Here is a 23,548-nt window from a genome sequence, read left to right as displayed (position 1 = left end):
TTAGCCTGCAAACATATTCAGTGGTTAGCCTTAGGAAGTCAGGCTAGCTTTGTTCCCTTTCTTTGAGTAAACGGATGAATCATATTCTTTTAGTGTAAACTGGAAGTCTTACACTTTTTAGAGAAGAACCAGGTTTATTATCCTTCTTTTTCTAAACATGTGCAATATTTTTCTAGTTTATTTAATCCTAGCTATGCATGTTTCATTAAAGTGACTGTTATTACCACAGTGTGTACATAAGCGATTGTCAGGAATATCAACATACTTGCTACGAGGGTTGTAGGGAGTTTTAGGCTTAGCATGTCCTAATCATTTCTTATTGTTATTGTGATTCTCATGCATGCTAAACATTATTTGTGAAGACCTGGTCCATTTGAGATTTCTTTCCAATTCATACTTAGCCTTATCCATATTTCTTGCAGCACTCTAGCCTTCTCATATTCGACTAAGAGATTGGTGTTGACTCTCTTTAATTCTCTCTCTAGTTTCTCTTAAATCTCTATAGCTAGTTCCTTTTCTTCAATGGGAGAACCAATATGTCACGACCCAAAATCTCATCCACGGCGCCGTGATGGCGCCTAAAATTCACTTGCTAGGCAAGCCAACATCAGTTAAAGAATTAACCAATTTTAGCTAAAAGAAGAATATTAATAATCAACAACGGAAATACTCTAAAATACATAAGATAAAACACATAAGTAACGCAGTCTATACTAATCCCAGAAATTCGGAGTCACCAGTACATGAGCGAATACTACAAATATGGCCTAAAATAAAATACAACTGTCTGAAACAAGATAAACAGTAAAAACAAGATAGAAGGGGAATTCAGGGACTGCAAACGTCGTGCAACTCTACCTCAAGTCTCCTGAATAAGTCAGATTCATGCGATCTCTTCTATGCGCCTCTAGGACCAACACCACGATATACTCAAGAAGTACAGAAGTGTTGTTTGAGTACAACCGACCTCATATACTTTATAAGTGTCGAGCATAACCTCGATGAAGTATTGACGAGGCTATGATAAGACACCCACTATAAGCTTGTACGAATAATAATAAAAGGCAACAAAAACATAGAGAAAGAGAATAAACTCACAAGAACGGGACCCAAAGGTCAACTAATAGAGGGCCCCAGAATAACATCAACTCATAACTTCATATCACAGTACAAAAATAGAACATCACAGCTACAAACAATTACAACACACCATACCCCATTGCGGTGCATAACCCGATCCCAATATCCTTCCAATATTTGTTGTGTCATGCAACCTGATCCCAATATCATATCAATATATTTTGCAGTGTGCAACCCAGTCCCATTGTCATATCATTTCATTTCTGCTGCGGCACGCAACTTGTTCCCAATATCAAATCACTATCATTAACAACTCAAAGCAACCAATTCCACAATCTCAACACAAAGGGTACTAAAGCGACACCAATGAACAACTAGTACAAACAGAGAACAACTAATATCTCATATTCACACACCTCGACAAATCATTAAAGTAGGAATAGCCAAAGGATTCACACAATCAGATATAGCATAATAAAGTGCTACAAGTAAGGTAAAGACAATAAAAGCAAGTAAAGACATGAAATAATGAAGATATACAATTAATACAGTTAGGAATATATAGAAGGTAAGCAGATATTGAATGAAGAATGCATAAGCCGAAACAGGTAACAACTAAATGACAGATAACAAATAGGACATAGATAACAAGTAAGCACATGTAGCAATCAAAGCATGTGACGATTTATAACGTGGAATAAATGACGACATAAAGGTAAATAGCCCAATCCGCATGTTTTACCCCATGACAGCGCATATACACTCGTCACCTCGCATATACTTCGTCCCCACACATAGTTCATGTAGCAAATCCATCAAACAAGTCCTAATTCCCTCAAGTCAAAGCTAAACACGACACTTACCTCTTTTTGCAACCAAATCAATAATCAATCACGGCTTTTCCTTTCGAACAAGCCTCCAAACAAACCAAATCTATCCAATTATCCATCAAATAATTCAAAATAAGCTTTACAAACTACCCATGAATGAAAAATGTTCAATCTTTAGCTAAATTGAAAATGTCAACAAAAGTTAAGCCCTGGCCTGCTTGGTCAAAATAGAGATTCGGACCAAATTCCGATTACCCATTCACCCTCGAGCCCGGTTAAGTGATTTGTTTTGAAATCCGACCTCAATTTGAGGTCTAAATCTAAATTTTATAAAACCCCTAAATTATACCCAAAACCCCTAATTTCTACATTGAAATGCAAAACATTGATGTTAAAAATTCATGGAAAATATTTGAAATTGATTGAAAACTAGTTAAAGGTGCTTACTAATGAATTTGGGAAGAAAAAGCTCTCAATAAATCGCCTCTATGGAGTCTAGGGTTGAAAAATAGTGTAAATGAGCTAAGTCCCGGCTTTCCCATATTTTACCCAGCTACAGGTATCGCAATTGCGAATTCTTATTTCCAATTACGATAATCGCAAATGCGAGACACCGGTCGAAAATACGAACGGTGCCCCCAGCCTATTTAAGTCAAAAATGCGACAAAAACCTCGCATTTTCGAGGCCCCCTTCCATCGCAAATGCGGTCAAAGATTCGCATTTACAAATCTGCCTATTCTAGTACCAGTTGCAAAAGCGACTAATGCCTCGCAAAAGCGATCCTAGCATGTCCATAATTGCGGACCCTTCTTCCCAGATGCGAAGTTGCAATGCCCAGCCCTTTATCGCAAATGTAAGCTCGACTTCGCAAAATCAGAGTTCGCATTTGCGAACAGGTCCTCACAAATGTGAGACCTGCAGATCAACACTAGAAACAGGACAACACCAGCAATTCTGGATCAGTCTACAATACATTCGAAACTAACCCGAGCCCTTTCGGCTCCAATCGAACATGCACACAAGTGTAATAAAATCCTAAAAACTCGCTCACTACCTCAATCGCCAAAATAACATCAAATAACAAGAATCGATCATCAAAATTCAAGATTTCAACTTAAAAACTCATTTTTCACAATCTTTTACATAATGCACCAAAATGCCCTCGGGTCACTCAGCACCCCAACCAAACGTGCGTACAAGTCCAAAAATATCACATGAACCTACCAAAATTGTCAAAATACCGATCCGAGATCGATTACCAAAGTCATTTACTGTGGTCAACTCAAACCTCATTTTAAGTCAAAAATCACTCTTTCTTCAAAATTTTACATTAAACTTTTCAAAAAATGACACAGACCATGCACGCAAATCAATAAATATTAAATGAAGCTATGAGAGGACTCGGGACATGGAATATAAGGCTAGTATTGAAAATGATCTATTAGATCGTCACATTCTCCACCTCTAAAAGAAACGTTCATGCTCGAACGGACATAGAAATGTACCAGGACTGATAGAAAGGTGTGGGTATCTACAACGCATATCAGACTCATACTCCCATGTAGCCTCCTCAATCTGCTAACCTTCCAATGCACCTTCACAGAAGGAAAACTCTTGGATCTCAACATTAGAACCTGCATAAATGACAAAATAGACCTATTCCAACTTCCGGAACCAAAATCCAAGAACGGTAACCAAAAAGTCAAATCTCTGTCAAACTTCTCCACTCTCCAAACTTTAACTTTTCCAACTTTCACCAATTTAAGCCAAAATCATCTACAAACCTCCAAATCAATATCCGAACACACTCCTAAGACCAAAGTAACTATACGGAACTATCGGAACCTTCAAAACTCCATTCCTGAGTCATTTACACATAGGTCAACATCCGGTCAACTCTTTCAACTTAAGCTTCTAATCGTGGGACTAAGTGTCCCAATCCATTGCAAAATATCCTCGGAACCAAACTAACTGCCCCGGTAAGTTACATAACAACAAATGAGCATAGAATGAGAAATATATGGGGGAATGGAACTACAATACTCAAAACGACCGGCCGGGTCGTTATATGCTCCCCTTCTTAAACAAACGTTCGTCCTCAAACGGGTCTAGAATCATACCTGGAGCCCAAATAGGTATGGATATCTTCTCCGCATCTCCCACCCGGTCTGCCAAGTAGCCTCATCGACTTGCTGGCCTCTCCACTGCACCTTCACTGAAGCTATATTCATTGACCTCAACTTTCGAACATGCCGATCCAAAATGGCTATGGACTCCACATCATAAGTCAAATCCCAATCTAACTGAACCGTGCTGAAGTCCAAAACATGAGACAGATCGCTAAAATACTTCCGGAGTATGGAAACATGAAACACTGGATGAACACTCGATAGACTAGGCGGCAATGCAAGCTTGTAAGCCACATCTCCAATCCTCTCAAGCACCTCAAAAGGGACAATATACCGAGGGCTCAACTTGCCCTTCTTCCCGAACCTCATAACACCCTTCATGGGCGAAACTATGAGAAATACCTTTTCCCCCACCATGTAAGAAACATCACGAACCTTCCAATCAGCATAACTCCTCTGTCTAGACTGTGTCGTGCAATGCCGATCATGAATCAACTTAACTGTCACGCCCCGACCTTGGGGAGCGCGACCGGTGATCAAACGAAAGACCCCAGTCAAGCAAGTCATTACAATACCTTCTACCCCACTCGCCCATGAATAAAGAGAAGATACATTTATATCATTAATTAAATATTGAGTGGATTCCATGAACAATGCCAATTCCATTACCATTAGTCACTTCATCTTATAGTCTCAAAATACATACACAGTCATAGTTAAATGGCAACAAGTGATTCAAATACAACAAGGCTAGTTTGACTTTCCCAACACCTATATACAACCCACACTGTGTGTACGGAGCCTCTACGGACACAAAATACTATGATTACGCCGGCAACAAGTCCCGGGCTATACCTCAAAATATAATACATGTGGGACAAAAGATACACGATCCCGAATGAAGTGGGGCTCACCAAATCTGCTGAGAAAAGGGTGTACTGCTATCAATGATCAATGCCACCTGCTGCGGAACTACCTACATCCATTAAAGATGCAGCGCCCCCGACAAAAAGAACGTTAGTACATATGGAATAGTACTAGTATAACTAGAACTATTCTTGTTAGAACGTATAATAACACAAGGAAGGATAGTCATAAATCAATGGAAGCCTCAAACAATACTAAAACATCAAATTAGGAGTAAGATAAGTGTCAAGTAAATTTCCATTATTTTAGGTTGGGAGATCCTAGCACCGATATACCACCGTGATTTTACCACAGAGTCCGATCTCGGCCCGATCGGCTAGGACGTCTTACCTGAAGACATCAACCACAATCACAATCACTATCACAGTTCCAATCATTAACTCGATCATAATTTTCAGCACAATCACCACAATGTGTACGGTATGGCATCCGATCACGACCCGACCGGCTAGGCTGTCTCACCATAATACCGTGTGGATTGACATCACCCTTTTCTAGCAATCATCTCAGAAAGGGGAATATTTCATCACATCAATCTCGCCCCAAAGTGTTTGTTATTAAAAGAATTCACACCTCATTTCAACGTCTTTTAAATGTTCCTTAGTTTCATTGGCACTAGTGGCCCCAAATGTAATATCATTCTTGGAATGTTGGCCGTATTTCATATTTCATGCTTTGCTCACCTCTTTCACTTTCAAATATCATCGCTGATTATTAACAACAAAGCATTTTTATTCAAGGCTTGAGTACACATGTGAGCAAGTAAGAGTCTTAAGCACATTGAGATTTCTTACACAATTTAGCACAATAGCTTTCGCTTGAATCACGACTTGAAGTTATAGCATTTGGACATGCAACCCATACTTTCAACACATTCAGATGGAATATAACATAACAAGAACATTGGAATACATATTGAACATATATCTTTCGCCACAAAGCTTATTCGGAATAATCAATTCATAATGAACAACTCGGGACTTGCAAGGATATTGTGGGGCTCAATTCTAAGAGATGAGTTTAGCCAACATACCTCGCCTCGAGCTTTTTAAATTACTAAAATGTTTCGGAATTCTTAGCCTCTTCGATCTATTTAGAAATATAGCAAAATTTGACACAAATTAGGAGAGAGTTTATGGTTCCAGCTCATTTGAGCATTTTATCGAACACTGGGTGGGTATTATGATTTCAAGGTCCTCCTATTTTGGATTACTCCATCCCACTACCCAAAGTCTACCAAATTTAGTTCAACATTCTTCCCCCAACCCTTGATAGTACATACATGCATAATGGACAACTCCCACACCCAAGAATTGCTTTTCTCATTACCTATTTTCAGTAAAATCACGAAATTGAGGGTTAAGGAGTAGAATCTTACCTCTAGGATGAAGATCTAGTGAATTTTCTTGTGAATTCTTCAACTTTGGGCAAGAGTTAATGATCAATAAGCTTAGGAACTTCCCCTCTCACTAATGCCACATGCTGCGGAACCACCTGTATCCATTAAAGATGCAGCGCCCCCGGCAAAAAGGACGTTAGTTCATATGGAATAGTACTAGTATGTAAGACTAAACAACCTCTCGTTAGAACGGATGATAACACAAGGAAGGATAGTCATAAATCAATGGAAGCCTCAGACAATACTAAAACATCAAATTAGGAGCAAGATAAGTGTCAAGTAAATTTCCATTATTTTAGGTTGGGAGATATTAGCACCGATATACCACCGTGATTTTAGCACGGAGTGCGATCTCGGCCCAGTCAGCTAGGTTGTCTTACCCGAAGACATCAACCACAATCACAATCACTATTACAGTTCCCTCTTCCTCATAGGTCAAATCCTCATCAAGCTACACCCTACTGAAGTCTAAAACATGTGACCTATCCTCATGGTACTTCCGGAGCATAGAAACATGAAATACTGGATGTACCCCTGCTAGGCTAGGAGGCAATGCAAGCTTATAAGCAACCTCCCCAACTCTCTCCAAGATCTCAAATGGCTGATAAACCTCGGGCTCAACTTGCCTTTCTTCCCATATCACATCATGCCCTTCATAGGCAACACTCGGAGAAGAAACTTCTCACCCACCATGTATTCCACATCTCGATCCTTCCGGTCCGCATAACTCTTTTGCCTGGACTGAGTCATACAAAGTCGCTCCTGAATCACCTTAACCTTTTCCAAAGAATTACAGACCAGATCAGTACCCAACAATAAAGCCTCATCAGGCTCAAACCAACCAATTGATGAACGGCATCGCCTCCCATATAAGGCCTCATACGGATACATCTAGATGCTCGACTGATAGTTATTATTGTAGGTAAACTCCACTAGAGGTAAACATTTGTCCCAGTGACCCCCGAAATCCATAAAGCATGCCCGCAATATGTCCTCTAATATTTAAATAGTGCGCTCGGACCGTCCGTCCGTCTGAGGATCAAACGCATACTCAGCTCTACTCGCGTGCCCAATTCACACTGCACGACTCTCCAAAAATGTGATGTGAATTGCATGCCTCGGTCATAAATGATAGAAATGGGAATGTCGTGCAGGCGGATAATCTCCCCGATGAACATTTGAGCTAACCGCTCTGAAGAATAGAAAGTCATCACTAGAATAAAGTGTGTGAACTTAGTCAACCGGTCCATAATAACCCAGTCTGCGTTATATTTCCTCAAGGTCTATGGTAAGCCTACCAAAAAATCCATAGAAATGCACTCCCACTTCCACTCCGGTATCTCCAATTTCTGAGTTAATCCACCTGGTTTCTGATTCTCGTACTTCACCTTTTGACAATTCAAACACCGAGATAGTGAGGATCAACAAGCTGATGAGCCTTGATATGCTCCAACAATGATGATTGTGCCACAACTTAAGCGAGAACCCAGCTATGCTCCGAAACATCCAACCTCACGAACTGGTTGGACAAAGCCTGAATATCCATGGCTAGTGGCCTCTCCACTGCCGGTAAATATGTCAAACTACCCATGCTCTCAGCCTTCCTACTCAATACATCGGCCATTACATTGGCCTTCCCCAGATGTATAGTATGGTGATATCATAGTCTTCCAGCAACTCTAACCATCTCCGCTGCCATAAATTAAGGTCCTTCTGCTTGAACAAGTGCTGGAGACTTCGATGGTCGGTATAGACCTCACATGGAACGCCATACAGATAGTGCCTCCAAATCTTCAGCGCGTTATCAATGGATGCCAACTCTAAATCATGCACAGGGTGATTCCTCTCATGAACCTTCAACTGACGAGATGCGTAGGCAATCACCGTACCATCCTGTACCAATACTGCGCCAAGCCCAATAGGCGATGCATCATAATACACGGTGTAGTATCCAGAAACTGTAGGCAACTAGGTTGTAGTCAATGCAGTCTTGAGCTTCTGAAAGCTCACCTCACACTAGTAAGACCATCTGAAAAGTGAATCCTTCTGGGTCAACTTGGTATACGAGGCTGGAATTGATGACCTCCCCCCCACGAACTGGCGATAATAACTCGCTAAACCCAAGAATTTCCGAATCTCTATAGCTGAAGTAGGTCTAGGCTAGTTCTAAACTGCCTCAATCTTCTTTAGATCCACCTTAATGCCTTCAGAAGATACACCATGGCCAAAAAGGGCAACCAAGTTCACTAGAACTCACATTTTGAAAACTTGGCATATAACTGACGATCTCTTAGAGTCTGAAGTACGATCATGAAGGAATCCAGTTAAGGTTTAAACACCCAGTTTATCAAATCCATAAAGGTTGTTGGGGCATTAGTCAAGCCAAATGACACTACCAAAAACTTGTAGTGACAATATCGAGTCCAAATAGCTTTCTTAGGGACATCCAATGCCCTAATCTTCCCTTAATGGTAGCCCGACATCCAATCAATCTTCGAAAACACCTTGGCACCCTGAAGCTGGTCAAATAAGTCATTAATCCTCAGCAACGGATATTTGTTCTTGATAATGACCTTGTTCAGCTGCTTGTAGTCAATACACATCCTCATAGAGCCGTCTTTATTATTCACAAACGACACTGGTGCATCCCAAGGCGAGACAGTAGATCTAATAAATCCCTTGTCAAGCAAATCCTACAATTGTTCTGTCAATTCCTTCAACTCAACTGTTGCCATATGGTATGGTAGAATAGAAATGGATTGAGTGCCCGAAAATAAGTCAATAAAAAATTCAATATCTCTATTGGGTGGCATGCTGGCATGTCTGTAGGAAACACCTCTGGGAACTCACGTACCACTGGAACCAAATCCATGGAAGGAACCTCCGCTCTATAATCACAGATATAGTCCAAATACGCCAGACACCCCTTCTCGACCATACGCCAAGCCTTCACATATAAAATGACCCTGCTAGTGGAATGACCAGGAGTCCCTCTCTACTCCAATCAAGGCAACTCCAGCATGGCTAGCGTCACAGTCTTGGCATGACAATACAAAATAACATGATATGGTGACAAATAATCCATGCCTAGAATCACATCAAAATCCACCATATCAAGTAACAAAAGGTCAACCCTAGTCTCATAGCTCCCAATAGTGAGAAAACTATAGCGATACACCCAGTCTAGCATAATAGAATCCCCAGTGGGCATAGACACATAAACAGGAGCAAAGAATCACGAGACACGTCCAAATATGAAGCAAAATAGGATGAGACATACGAATAAGTAGAACCCAGATCAAATAAAATGGATGCATCTCTATGGAAATGTGTAGCAACAAGGCTTAGCCCCACCAATATAACCTTCACCTCTCGGATGGCCTCTCATTGATTGGCCTCCACCTCTAGATTTCTAACCTCCACCTCAAGCTGGGCCTCTAGCTGGCTGAGCAGGCGGTGGAGCAACCGGTGCTGGAATCATGGCACGAGTACCCTGTTATGGCCTGCTGCTCCTCAATCTAGGACAGTACCTCCTGATATGACCTATATCATCGCACTCAAAATAACCCCTCGGCTGGCGCAACTACTAAGTCTGAGACTGTCCTTGATAACCCAAATGACCACCGTAGTAACTTTATAGCGATGGTGCACTAATAGGAGCTGAAAGTGCACTGAATATTGGCTGCTCGAAACTAGACCCATACGCACCGTGACCACCTGAAGGACCATGAGATACGTATAGTTCTGACTGAACCGGACTGGTAGGATAGCCTCTGCCAAACCCTGCCTCCAGACGAGGCACCACTGAAACCACTAAAATTACAAAGCCGCTTCTCAGATGCTGCCTCTCTACCCTAGACATGAATCCTCTTGATCCGCCTAGAAATATCTACAACCTATGTAAAGGAAATATCATCCTCAGTCTCTCTGGCCATCTGTAGCCTAATGAAATAAGTAAGTCCATCTATAAATCTCCTCGCCCTCTCCCTCTCAGTAGAGATCGGGATAGCCCCATAGCTTGATAGATCCATAAATCTTGTCTCATATTGTGTGACAATCATGTTACCCTGCTGAAGGCACTCAAACTGATTGCGAAAGTCTCTCTGAGTTAATGGAATGAACTTCTCCAAGAATAGCTGTGAGAAATGAGCCCAAGTAAGAGAAGGGGAACCTGATGGTCTGCCCCAAAAATACTCATGCCACCATCCTTTGGTAGAACCCATCATTTGGAACACTATGAAATCAGCTCCATTGGTCTCCACTATGCCCATGTTGCGCAATGTCTCATGGAAATGGTCTAAGAAATCATGGGGTCCTTAGAAGGTGAACCATTAAACTAAGGGGGAAAACAACTTGGTAAACTTGTCCAACAGCCCCTCAGCTAACATCGCGGGCCTATCCCCGGACTGTGTAGCAACAACAGTCTGAGTTACCATAATTGGTAGAGCTGTTGAGGTCTGATATCTGTGAGCCATGTGCTCTAGAGTGTGAGTAGAAAGAGTCTAAGCTCCTCCCCAAACCTGAGGGATGGCTGGTGCCATAGGAAATGCTCCAGCCTGGGCCACACTTTCCATATGGCCAACCAGGCGAACTAGGGTGTCCTAAAGTACGAGGGTAGAAATAAACCCCTCTTAAACCTGAGCTGATCCAACTGGCATGTTCTGAATAGGGACCTCCTCATCCTGCTCGATCTGAGGCTCTGCAATAGGTGTTACCGCACGTACCTTAGGCTGAGCTCTGCCTCTGCTTCTGGCTTTGCCACGGCCCCGACCCCTACCCCGGTTGGTGGCTGCAACCTAGGGCTCCGGCTCCTGACCAACTGTGGATGTTGTGTGTGTCCTCACCATGTGTGATAGAACAAGAATAGAATGATTCAAACTCAATTATAGAAATAAGTCGCACGATAGAGAAACAAAAAAGGTGAAATTTCCTAAAGCCTTATAGCATCTATAAGATAAGTACAGACGTCCTTGTACCGATCCTCCAGACTCTACTAAGCTTTCTCATGACTCGTGAGACCTAGGCAACCTAGTGCTCTAATACCAATTTATCACGACCAACATTCACTTGCTAGGAAAGCCGACATCCGTTAAAGAATTATCCAATTTTAACAATTTTAAAAGAAAAATCTTAATAATTAATAAAGGAAATACTTATAAATACATAAGATAAAATACATAAGTAATGCATTCTATACTAATCCCAGAAATCTAGAGTCACCAATATATGAGGGACTAGAATACTACAAATATGGTCTAAAATAAAATACAACTGTCTAAAACAAGATAAAAAGTAAAAAAATATAGAAGGGGACTTCAGGAACTGCGAACGTCGTGCAGCTCTACCTCAAGTCTCCGGAAAAAGTAGGATCCGAGTGATCTCTTCTATGTGCCGCAAGGACCAACACTGGGATCTGCACAAGAAATGGAGAAGTATAATATGAGTACAACCGACCCCATGTATTTTGTAAGTGTCGAGCCTAACCTCGACGAAGAAGTGACGAGGCTATGACAAGATACCCATTATAAACATCTACGAATAATAATAAAAGACAACAAAAATATAGAGAAAGCGAATAAACTCATAAGAAAGGGACGCGAAAAGTCAACAAACAGAGAGCCAAAAATAACATCAACTCATAACCTCATATCACAATACAAAAGTAGAACACCACAACTACAAACAGTTACAACACACCATACCCCATTGCAGCGTGCAACCTGATCCTAATACCCTCCTAATATTTGATGCGATGTGCAACCCGATCCCAATATCATATCAATATCTGTTGTGGCGTACAACCCGATCCCATGTCATATCATTCATTTCTGTTGCGGCGCGCAACTCGTTCCCAATATCAAATCACTATCATTAACAACTCAACACAACCAATTTCGGAATCTCAACATAAAAGGTGCTAAAGCGTATAAAACACCAAGGAACTACTAGTACAAACAAAGAACAACCAATATCTCATATTCACACACCTCGACAAATCATTAACACAAGAATAGCCAAAGGACTAACACAATCGGATATAGCATAATAAAGTGCAACAAGTAAGGTAAAGACAATAAAGGTAAGTAAAGACATAAAATAATGAAGATATACAATTAATATAGGAAGGAACATATAGCAGGTAAGCAGATATTGAACGAAGAATGCATAAACCGAAAAAGGTAACAACCAAATGATAGATAATAAATAGGACATGAATTACAAGTAAGAACATGTAGCAATCAAAGCATGAGACGAGGTATAATGTGGAATAAATGACAACATAAAGGTAAATATCCCAACCCACATGCTTTACCCCATCATAGTGCATATACACTCGTTACCTCGCATATACGTCATCCCTACACATAGTTCATTTAGCAAATAGACCAAACAAGTCCTAATTCCCTCAAGTCAAAGTTAAACACGACACTTACCTTTTTTCACAACCAAATCAATAATCAATCATGGGGTTTCCTTTCAAACAAGCCTCCAAACCAACTGAATCTTGTCAATTATCCATCAAACAATTAAAAATAAGCTTTAAAAACTACCCATGAATGAAAAAGGTTCAATCTCTAGCTAAATTGAAGTTGCCATGCCCAGGCCTTTATCGAAAATGTGAGCTCGACTTCGAGAAAGTGGAGTTTGCATTTGCAAACAGGTCCTCGCAAATGCGAGACCTGCAGATCAACAGCAGAAACAGGATTACAGCAGCAATTCTGGATCAATTCGTAATGCATCTTAAACTCATCTGAACTCCTCAGGCTCCAAATCGAATATGCATACAAGTGTAATAACATCCTACACACTCGCTCGCTACCTCAAATCACCAAAATAACAAGAATCGGTTATTAAAACTCAAGATCTCAACTTAAAAACTCATTTTTCACAATCTTTCACATAATGCGCTGAAATGCCCTCGGGTCACTCAACACCCCAACCAAACATGCGTATAAGTCCAAAAATATCATATAAACCTACCGAAACTATTAAAATATCGATCCGAGGTCGTTTACTAAAAATATTGACCGTGGTCAACTCAAACCTCATTTTAAGTCAAAAATTACTCTTTCTTCAAAATTTTACATAAAAACTTTCTGGAAAACGACATGGATTATGCATGCAAACCAATAAATCGTAAATAAAGCTATGAGAGGAATTGAAACACAGCATTTAAGGCTAATACTCAAAATGACCTATCGGATCATCACACAAGGAGTTTTTTGTTGTTAATTTCTGAAGTTGCTTTTTCACTTTTTAGTGTATGAAACTAGACCTTTATATCAGCAATGAAAATTTTCATGTTTTCTTTACTTACTTCTACATATTTATTCTCATACCTAAGTGATGCATATTTATCCACTAACTGTTGCTTTTCAGTAGAAAGCTTTTGATATGCATCAATCAGGACACTAGACAAAGAGATCAGTACAAGTATGAATGTCGTTCTTAATGTCCTGAAAACTTTCCTTAGTTCTTCATCATCATCAATATCAGAGTCTAAATTTACCATTAGAGCAAGAAGATCTTCGGGTTCTGAATCACTATCTTCCTTGGCTATCACTAACTGATCCTCTATGTCACTTTCCTCATTATCATATTTATTAGTAAAAGATATTTGCATGGCAGTGAATGCCTTCTTCAAAATTTTATCCTTAGTTTTTTTGGTCAATCTACCACCAGGAACCTGGTCCCATTTCTGTTGTTTGGCTTTTTCGGGATTATTCTTTTCCACTCAGTTTCCCATAGTGAGCAGTCTCTAATAAAGTGATCTTTTTTGCCACACTTGTAGCATCCATCTCTGTTATTTTTCTCAATGACTTTAGGTTTGGAAGAACTACCTTTCCTGATTACTCGTTGGAAATATCTAGTAAGTAGTGCCATATCATCTTCTTTAGTGTCCTACTTCTGAGTGGACTTAAGAACCAGGTTCTTGGTCTTGTGGGGTTCTGCAGCCTGATAATCTAGACGATCTTGATTCAGCTTTAACTCATAAGTTTTCAGGTTTCCAATGAGATCATCAATAGTCATAGTATTGAGATTACTTGCTTTAGTAATTGCATGACCATGATATCCCATGAAGGTGGTAGTATACTTAGAATTTTTCTCATAATTTTATCCCTGGTGATAATTTCTCCAAGATATATCAGCCCATTAATGATCAATTAAGCCTTATATGCATCTCTAAAATAGTTTTTCCCTAATCTTGAATAATTCACACTACATGGTTAGCATATCAATTTATGACTGTTTAACTTAAGATGTGCCTTCATGTTCACATTGCAAAGCATCCCATATAGACCTTGCATCTTTGCATGCTAAGATTCTATTGTATTCATCTGGTCCAATTTCACACACCAAGATCTTTTGGACTTAGCATTCTTTTTCACTCGTTTGACATGTTCGTCAGAATATTTACCTCTTGGCTTTGGTCCAATAGGTACACCTTTGTCGTCATTCAACATGGGAAGCTTAGGTCCTTTTTCAATAATATCCCAAATCTTCAAGTCTTCTCCTTCTAGAAAATCGTGCATCCTCTAGTTCTACCAACCATAGTCTTTTTCATTAAACAATGGTGGTCTAACAGTTGGTTGTCCTTCTTTTGAGTCTGGTGGTGCAGCCATAGCAGATCCTTTCAATGTATTACCCTCTAATAAAAGAACATGTTCTGATACCAATTGTTATTTTAGAATTCACTCAAAACAAGAAGGGGAGTTGAATTGTGTCTTGCCCGATTTTTGCGATTTTAAAGAACTAGGTTCCTTGAACTGAACTAATAGACACAAATAAAAAAGTAAACTACGGATATTAAATCATATAGCGATTTTACGTGAAAAATCTCTTTGTTTAAAGGAGTAAAAGCCACGACCTACCCTAGTAGAATTTGCCTTAAAACATCACCAACTTTAATGAGCAGTTTTAGATTACAAATCTATAACCAAAGGGAATAAATCTAGTACCCTAACCCTTATAATCAATTCAATTGTAGCTTCCCCTTCTCAAACTAACTCTAGTCTAGGAAGTGAATACAAAAACTCAAAGTTTATGTACTAATCTATGATTACATTTCTCAAAAGAAAATAGGTTACAACTTAGAACAACTGACTCAATCTAAACAACTAAAGAACTTTAATAAATTTATCTTTTGGAACAAGTTTTTTAGTTAAGCATCTTGAATCTCCAAGAGCACCTTCTTGCCGATATTCCTATTATAAAATTAGTTCAAATAGAATGCCCCTTTAATAGTTGTAGAGAATCTCTTCAAATAGATGTAAAGTTGGCCGAAAATCTCCAATTAATGCTCCAAGACCTATAATATTTCCATTAAGGAAAACCTCTCCAACTTTGATTTGGTTTTTATTTGTTTCCAGCTTTACAACATTTTTCCTTTAACACAAGTATTTCCATAATTTGACTCATTTTCAAACACGAATTCCACAAGTGAGTTTGTTTCCTTTTGGTGCGTAATTTTCCTAAGGAACCCAACTTGCATTAATACTTGGCCACTCTGAGTCAGATCATCATTCTATACTGGTTTGCTATGAATCTGGTTCCTTTAACATTAGCATAAGCTATCTGCATACCAGTCAAATAGCATAGTAACATGTTCATGAAACCTAGTTCTTTAAGCACAATTTATTCTAGCTTATCAATCATGAAAACATAATACATGCTCAGCTCAAAATCTTCATTCCGTGATTGTTATGGAATTTGCACCAAAACCTTTAACTCTGTTTGGTGGGATCTGACCTCATTTCCTTGGGCCACCATAGATTTTCTCCAATATCCCTCAACACCGCTATCAGATCGGATGTACTTACATTAAAGTTGTAATCTACCAACATCGATTTGGAATGATAATTATTGTATTTTGTTGTGTTCGGATCTTTTTTCAGCTCATGAAGGTAAATTAACGTCTTTTTTCCTGGATCTTTGATTAGACGATACGGGTTCTGATTTTTGCCCGTGATTCCGTCGTGATAGACCAATATAAGGCTCGTACCTATTTTTCCGACTCCTTTGATTAGACTCAGATCTTCTAGGAATCACTTTTATTTGATCTCCAAACCTGTTTCTGACTTTCGATTGAACCACCGTATCTTTCTCAATTCGGCGCTTCATGCTATACCGGTTGTAAACAATCTTCCACGTGGTTAGAGGGAATTCTCAATGACTCTCCTTTAACCATTTCATCGCCTATGATCTTCTTTCAGTCAAATTTCTTGCAAAAGCTATTGCTGCCCAGTTATCATGCACTAGTGGTAACAGTATCCTCTCCCGTTGGAAGCAATCTACAAACTCTCTGAGTAGTTTCGTACTTTTTTGTTGTAGCTTAAAGATAGCTTGCATTCATTTTTTTCATTTTTTTCACTTTTTGCACCCCCGAATGAGCTTTGATAAAAGCATCTACAAGCTCTTTTTTATTAATCAATTGAATTTTTAAGGAGAAGAGAATACTATATTAATGCCCCTTTGGTGACGGTTTTCCCAAACTTCTTCACCGGTATTGATTCAATCTCTTGCTTGGTCAAATTATTGCCTTTGACTCCCGTGGTGCAATCATGTGATCTAGTGGATCCGAAGTTTCGTCATATTTAGGTATATCAGGTATTTTAATTTTCTTTGGTATCGATAAATGTGTTGTACTAGGCTTCCACGACTATTGTGAATATTTATCTGTATCCACAACTTTAATCGTTGGTGGAACACTCGGGTGTTCTATTCGTTCGTGTTAATGCCATTATCGGGTGTACCTGACCCGCCTGCTCTTGAACTATTTGGCACCTCCCTACATTTAGAATTTTCAAGTCCGAAATTTGGATTTTCTGCAGCCGTATTGACTTGTGGTTGTGGAAGTGGAGTTCTAGCCACTGCATTGCCTGTCAAAACTATCAATGCTTCCCCAATTTGCTGAGTGATGAAACTTTTCAACTCATCTTTCAATCCCGATTTCTCCTCGCTCCCATTAGCAGATATTTCTTGTAAATTTTCTCGAGATTACTTGGTAAATTCTCAGGTGTGTTTCTTGGCATCACCTCTCAATTGCCTTCCTGCTGATTAGTTTGGTTAATTTCATATATAATTTACTTGCAAAATATTAAATGGAAATAAATAGATAAGTGAACGATTATTAGGACCCCGGCAGCGGAACCAAACTCTTTAACCTAAAATTAGATTAATAGGTCAAATTAGTTAAATTTGTATTTTAGGCACCAACAACTAATTTGATTCAGTATTTTAAAAGGCGGGGCATTTTACTTGATATGGGGAGAGGCGTAAGCCTCGAGGCAGGGGTGTAAGCCCCATGGATCTTTAAAAATTTTAATTTATAAATTAATAAAATAACATAATAACACAAAAAATATAAAATATAAATTAAAAGTTAAAAATTAAAAGAAAATTAAAGAAACTCGTAGAATAAAAATATCTAGCATGATTCTTAAGTATAAATAATGCATACAAATCACGTATAACATCTTAACTTTCAAATAATTAAAAACTTACAATTTCTTTTAAAAAAAATGATCAAACTCCACATTTTACCTTCCTAAAAGTAAATAATCAATAAATCTTATTATTACGATAATTAAAATATTACTCATTCGTGAATAAATATAAATTAGTTTAAGATATCAAGTTAATAAAAGTTTATAACTAGGAGAGACATATGAACTAAGACACGACCAATAACAAGTCAAGATATAAATTCACAATACTATGTCTCATTATTAGAGTTATGCTCGATCTTCATATTTCTATCGATGAATAGAACTTTTATCATTAATTTGTTAAAGAATTTTGAGGGTCAACGATATTAATTAGGAAATTCGATACGTGATTTGCGTTAGAACTGTTAGGCGAGCCCCGAGCGTTGGGCGTTAAGCGTGTTTAGGGCGCACGGTCAGGCGCATGGGGCGTAAGCCTCACAGAACTAAGCCCCACACATGAACCCAGGGTGTTTTGCAAGTGCCCTGCCCAGAGGCAAGTCCCGGGAGTCCTAGAAATGCCTTTTAAAACACTGATTTAATTCACCAATCCAAATAAGAACACTATGAAATAACGCAAAGGGTGAACAAAATAGTTAAATAATGAAATAAAAGGGAAGAGAATTTTTATTCATTAGAATAGCTCCTCTCTTGTATATCTTGAATCTTGAATTGCCAGAAATACAATGCTTTGATTACGAGAATAATATAGTAATTTGTCAGGTGGATACAATTGAATGGAAGAGGGGATTTAAATAGTGAATTTACTCGTAACTGTTCTCCTAATATCACGTTCTTCCGTTGCACGCATTAACTGTATTCTCCACCCGTTACATTGAAAATCTGCAACTTATGAGGAAATTATATCTAATCCCGATTTTTCTATGATTGGCTGATTCTCCTCCCATTCGTACTAATGAGTGATTTTCCATACCAAATTTGGTGCAGTTCATTATAATCAGTTCCGAGATTAATAGTTACAGTACCAATATGTCTAGCACCGAGTGTTCTTCAAATTTTGCCCATGTTATATTTCACCTCTTTTGTAATTTATTTTACACGTATTGAGATTTAACTGATCCACATGGTGAGTTTATTTTTTCCGATATAGAACCCTGAAAAATAAAACACATAATCATGAAAGATTAACCCTATGTTTGGAAATAGAAATAGGGAATAGAAGGAAAATGTGAAGATAAAATAGAAGAGAAAAGAGAACGACCGTTTTGCAGACCCAAACAAGACTCTATCCATTATAAGACACAATTGTTATTTGAGAAGTCAAATAGCTTTTATTATCAATAATGTTTGTATACGGTCAAAACTGATTTCGGCTTTCGTACGACTGGTCGAGATGAGAACATAATGGACCGAAGAGAGTCTTCAAAATATCGAGATGAGATTCGAAGAAGGCACAAACGAGCTTCGAGTTTCAGAGACAGATCAAATACCGAGCTCGAAGTCATTATCGAGCTCGAATCCAAATCGAACTATGATGAGAAGCGATGGAATCGAGCTTAAGAGCCAGAGGCCAACCAATACCGAGCTCGAGTCAATACCGGACCCCGAGTTAATATCGAGCTCGAGCCCATATCGATCTCTAAGCCTAGAAACCGACCGATACCACGTCCGATCAAGATCGAGCCAAGAGACAAGAGCCGTTACAGGCGCACTAAGAAAGGGAATCTCGGCGAAAATTAGGGAAAAGCTGATTTATCATGGGTTTCTCACTATATATTTTTTATTATATCCAAAGTAGGATCCCTCCACTATAAGAGGGATGGCTATTATTCCTGCAAGGGGGATCAAGTAATTAATATATTGTAACTCAAATACTGTTGATACATTCCCATATTAAGAGATTATCCTTTTGAGCTTCATACATAATTTCATTTTTGCTTGTTCATAAATCATCTTACTTTCAACTTGGTTTGTATCTTTTCTTTATAGTCAATATTCGATATTTCTACTTACTCTTATGATTTGTGTCAAGTTATACCATGTACCCTTAGAACTACGTACAAATTCAACTCTATCTGTTTTTCGGGTAAACAGTTTGGCGCCCACCGTGGGACTAAGGGTAATAGTGGTTGTATGGTACGGATCTCTACAAAACACACCATTTTACACTTGCTCTTGGAAGTATCTTTGATTTCAGGTTGAAAACGATAAATTCTCAATTAATGGCCCAACCTATCGACAATAAAGCTGGCCTTCAAGATGAAAACAACAACTTAACCCCCGGGGGTGGAAGGCCACTCGTCGATCCCGTTTGAGCTTGGGTCGAAGAGCAAATAGACGTCAATTCACATGCAGCCATCGAGGCGAACCAACGTTCCGACCCTGAAAACAGCATTCATGGTAGAACTCGGTCTATACCACGAAATATCCAAAATGCTGAGAAAAACGGAATCAGCTTGCGTATGATCTTCGAGATGTTGCAAGCTCAACAAATAGCAATAGCCCAGTTGCAGAGCCAAACCCAGGCACCGACCAGGCTCAAGCCCAGTCCTCCCCAAGAAGTCACCCACAAAACGGGGCCAACTATAGTAAGGTCAAATGAGCAAGAATCGGGGACTAATCCCGAACTTGTTAAGATGTTCGAAGAACTGACAAAACGAATAGAGTCAGGAGAAAGGAAGATCGAAGCAAACAATAAAAAAGTGGAAACATATAACTCCAGGGTCGATCAGATCCCGGGGGCACCACCAATATTGAAGGGCTTAGATTCCAAAATATTCATACAAAAGCCTTTTCCCCCGAGCGCGGCTCCTAAACCGATCCCTAAGAAGTTTAGCATGCCCGAGATTCCTAAATATAGTGGAACGACCGACCCCAACGAACATTTCACCTATTACACATGTGCCATCAAAGGGAATGATCTAGAGGACGATGAGATTGAATATGTGTTATTAAAAAAATTATGTGAAACCCTGTCAAAGGGAGCAATGATATGATACCATAATTTATCATCTAACTCTACTGATTCTTTTGCTATGCTTTCAGATTCTTTCGTAAAAGCACATATTGTGGCAATAAAGGTCGAGACCAGGAAGTCGTACCTATTCAAGGTAAGACAAAAGGATAACGAGATGCTAAGAGAATTCGTATCTCGTTTCCAAATGGTGCGAATGGATCTACCACCAGTCACAGACGATTGGGTTGTTCAAGCTTTCACTCAAGGTCTAAACGAACGAAGCTCATCGGCTCCGCGGCGGCTGAACCATAACTTGATCGAGTACCCAGCTATTACTTGGGCCGATGTGCACAAACGGTATCAATCCAAAATAAAAGTCAAAGACGACCAGTTGGGTTCTGGGTCCGTTATTAAAAGGGCTACCAATCGAGAACAAAGGCCGGTCAGGGACCGATACAGGCTGTATAGTGGAAATCTTACGAGCTCGGTGTGATAAACGGCAATCAACTACCAAGCAATTAGAATGTGTCACGCCTAAAAATGATACTACTGCTAAGGTACGATCCTCCCCTATTCAATTATATTTTAAAACTAACCTTTGCAGGTGTTCGACCAAAGACGGGGATGGATTATTCAACTCGAACCCTTTAGGCCAGAAAGTACGTGTTGCACTCTTTTTCCCTTAGACCGGTTTTTGTCCCAAATGGGTTTCTCGGCAAGGTTTTTTTAATGAGGCAACTATTGATCGTGCTGACTCGGAACAATTCAACAGTATCCGAGGCCTCCTTACAATCAACCTCGAATACTGGGGGGCATTGTCAGCAAATATATCAACGATGATTATCAAGTTTGGTACAAAGGAAGTTACTTTATTACTTCATGGCAACAGGGTCTTGACAAGAAAAATTGTAAGGGCTAAATGGTCAAACGAGCCATGCCCATGTAGTTGGCTTGAGCCCTGGCACAAAACATGAACACATGTATAATGACTTGCAAAGAAAATTTTCTTCTTTACCGATATCTTATATCCCAGAACAATTCTTGTATTTCAAGATCTATTATGCAAACAGGCTTAAGGGCCGACCATTACCCCATAAATCAGGGACTACCAACCGAAAAATCAACGAGGTCGAGCACCACTAAGCCTACGGGCTACATTACTTCGAGTTCGAGCAAGCACTCACTCGACTACTAAGCCTAAGGGCTAATCTTACTTCGAGTTTGAGCAATCACTCACTCAACTACTAAGCATACGGGCTACATTACTTCGAGTTCGAGCAAGCACTCACTCGACTACTAAGCCTAAGGGCTAATCTTACTTCGAGTTCGAGCAAGCACTCAATCGACTACTAATCCTACGGGCTACATTACTTCGAGTTCGATCAAGCACTCACTCGACTACTAAACCTAAGGGCTAATCTTACTTAGAATTCAAGCAATCACTAACTCGACTACTAAGCTTACGGGCTATATTACTTCGAGTTCGAGCAAGCACTCACTCGATTACTAAGCCTAAGGGCTAATCTTATTTCGAGTTCGAGCAATCACTCACTCGACTACTAAGCCTGAGGGCTAATCTTATTTCGAGTTCGAGCAATCACTCACTCGACTATTAAAAGCCTACGGGCTACATTACTTCGAGTTCGAGCAATCACTCACTCGACTACTAAACCTAAGGGCTAATCGTACTTCGAGTTCGAGCAATCACTCACTCGACTACTAAGCCTACGGGCTACATTACTTCGAGTTCGAGTAAGCACTCACTCGACTACTAAGCCTAAGGGCTAATCTTACTTCGAGTTCGAGGAATCACTCACTCGACTACTAAGCCTATGGGCTTCATTACTTCGAGTTTGAGAAAGCACTCACTCGACTGCTAAACCTACGGGCTACATTACTTTGAGTTCTAGCAAGCACTCACTCGACTACTAAGCCTAAGGGCTAATCTTACTACGAGTTCGAGCAATCACTCACTCGACTACTAAGCCTACGGGCTACATTACTTCGAGTTCGAGCAAGCACTCACTCGAATACTAAGCCTAAGGGCTAATTTTATTTCGAGTTCGAACAATCACTCACTTGACTACTAAGCCTACGGGCTACATTACATCGAGTTCGAGCAAACACTCACTCGACTACTAAGCCTACGGGCTACATTACTTCAAGTTCGAGCAAGCACTCACTCGACTATTAAGCCTAAGGGCTAATCTTACTTCGAGTTTGAGTAATCACTTACTCGACTACTATGTCTACGGGCTACATTACTTCGAGTTCGAGCAAGCACTCACTCGACTACTAAGCCTAAGGGCTAATCTTACATCGAGTTCGAGCAATCACTCACTCGACTACTAAGCCTACGGGCTACATTACTTCGAGTTCGAGCAAGCACTTACTCGACCACTAAGCCTAAGGGCTACTCTTACCTCGAGTTCGAGCAAACACTCACTCGACTACTAAGCATACGGGCTACATTACTTCGAGTTCAAGCAATCACTCACTTGACCACTAAGCCTAAGGGCTACTCTTACCTCGAGTTTGAGCAAACACTCACTCGACTACTAAGTCTACAGGCTATATCCCTGCGAGTTCGAGCAAACACTCACTCGACTACTAAGCCTACGGGTTACATTACTTCCAGTTCGAGCAATCACTCACTCGACCACTAAGCCTAAGGGATACTCTTACTTCGAGTTCGAGCAATCACTCACTCGACTACTAAGCCTAAGGGCTATCTTACTTTGAATTTGAGCAATCACTCAACCATAAGGCCTAAGGGCTA

The sequence above is a fragment of the Nicotiana tabacum genome, chromosome 2, assembly GCF_000715075.1.
Source record: "Nicotiana tabacum cultivar K326 chromosome 2, ASM71507v2, whole genome shotgun sequence".
NCBI lineage: Eukaryota > Viridiplantae > Streptophyta > Magnoliopsida > Solanales > Solanaceae > Nicotiana > Nicotiana tabacum.
The sequence above is the reverse complement of the archived record's forward strand: the minus strand, read 5'-3'. Positions refer to the sequence as shown.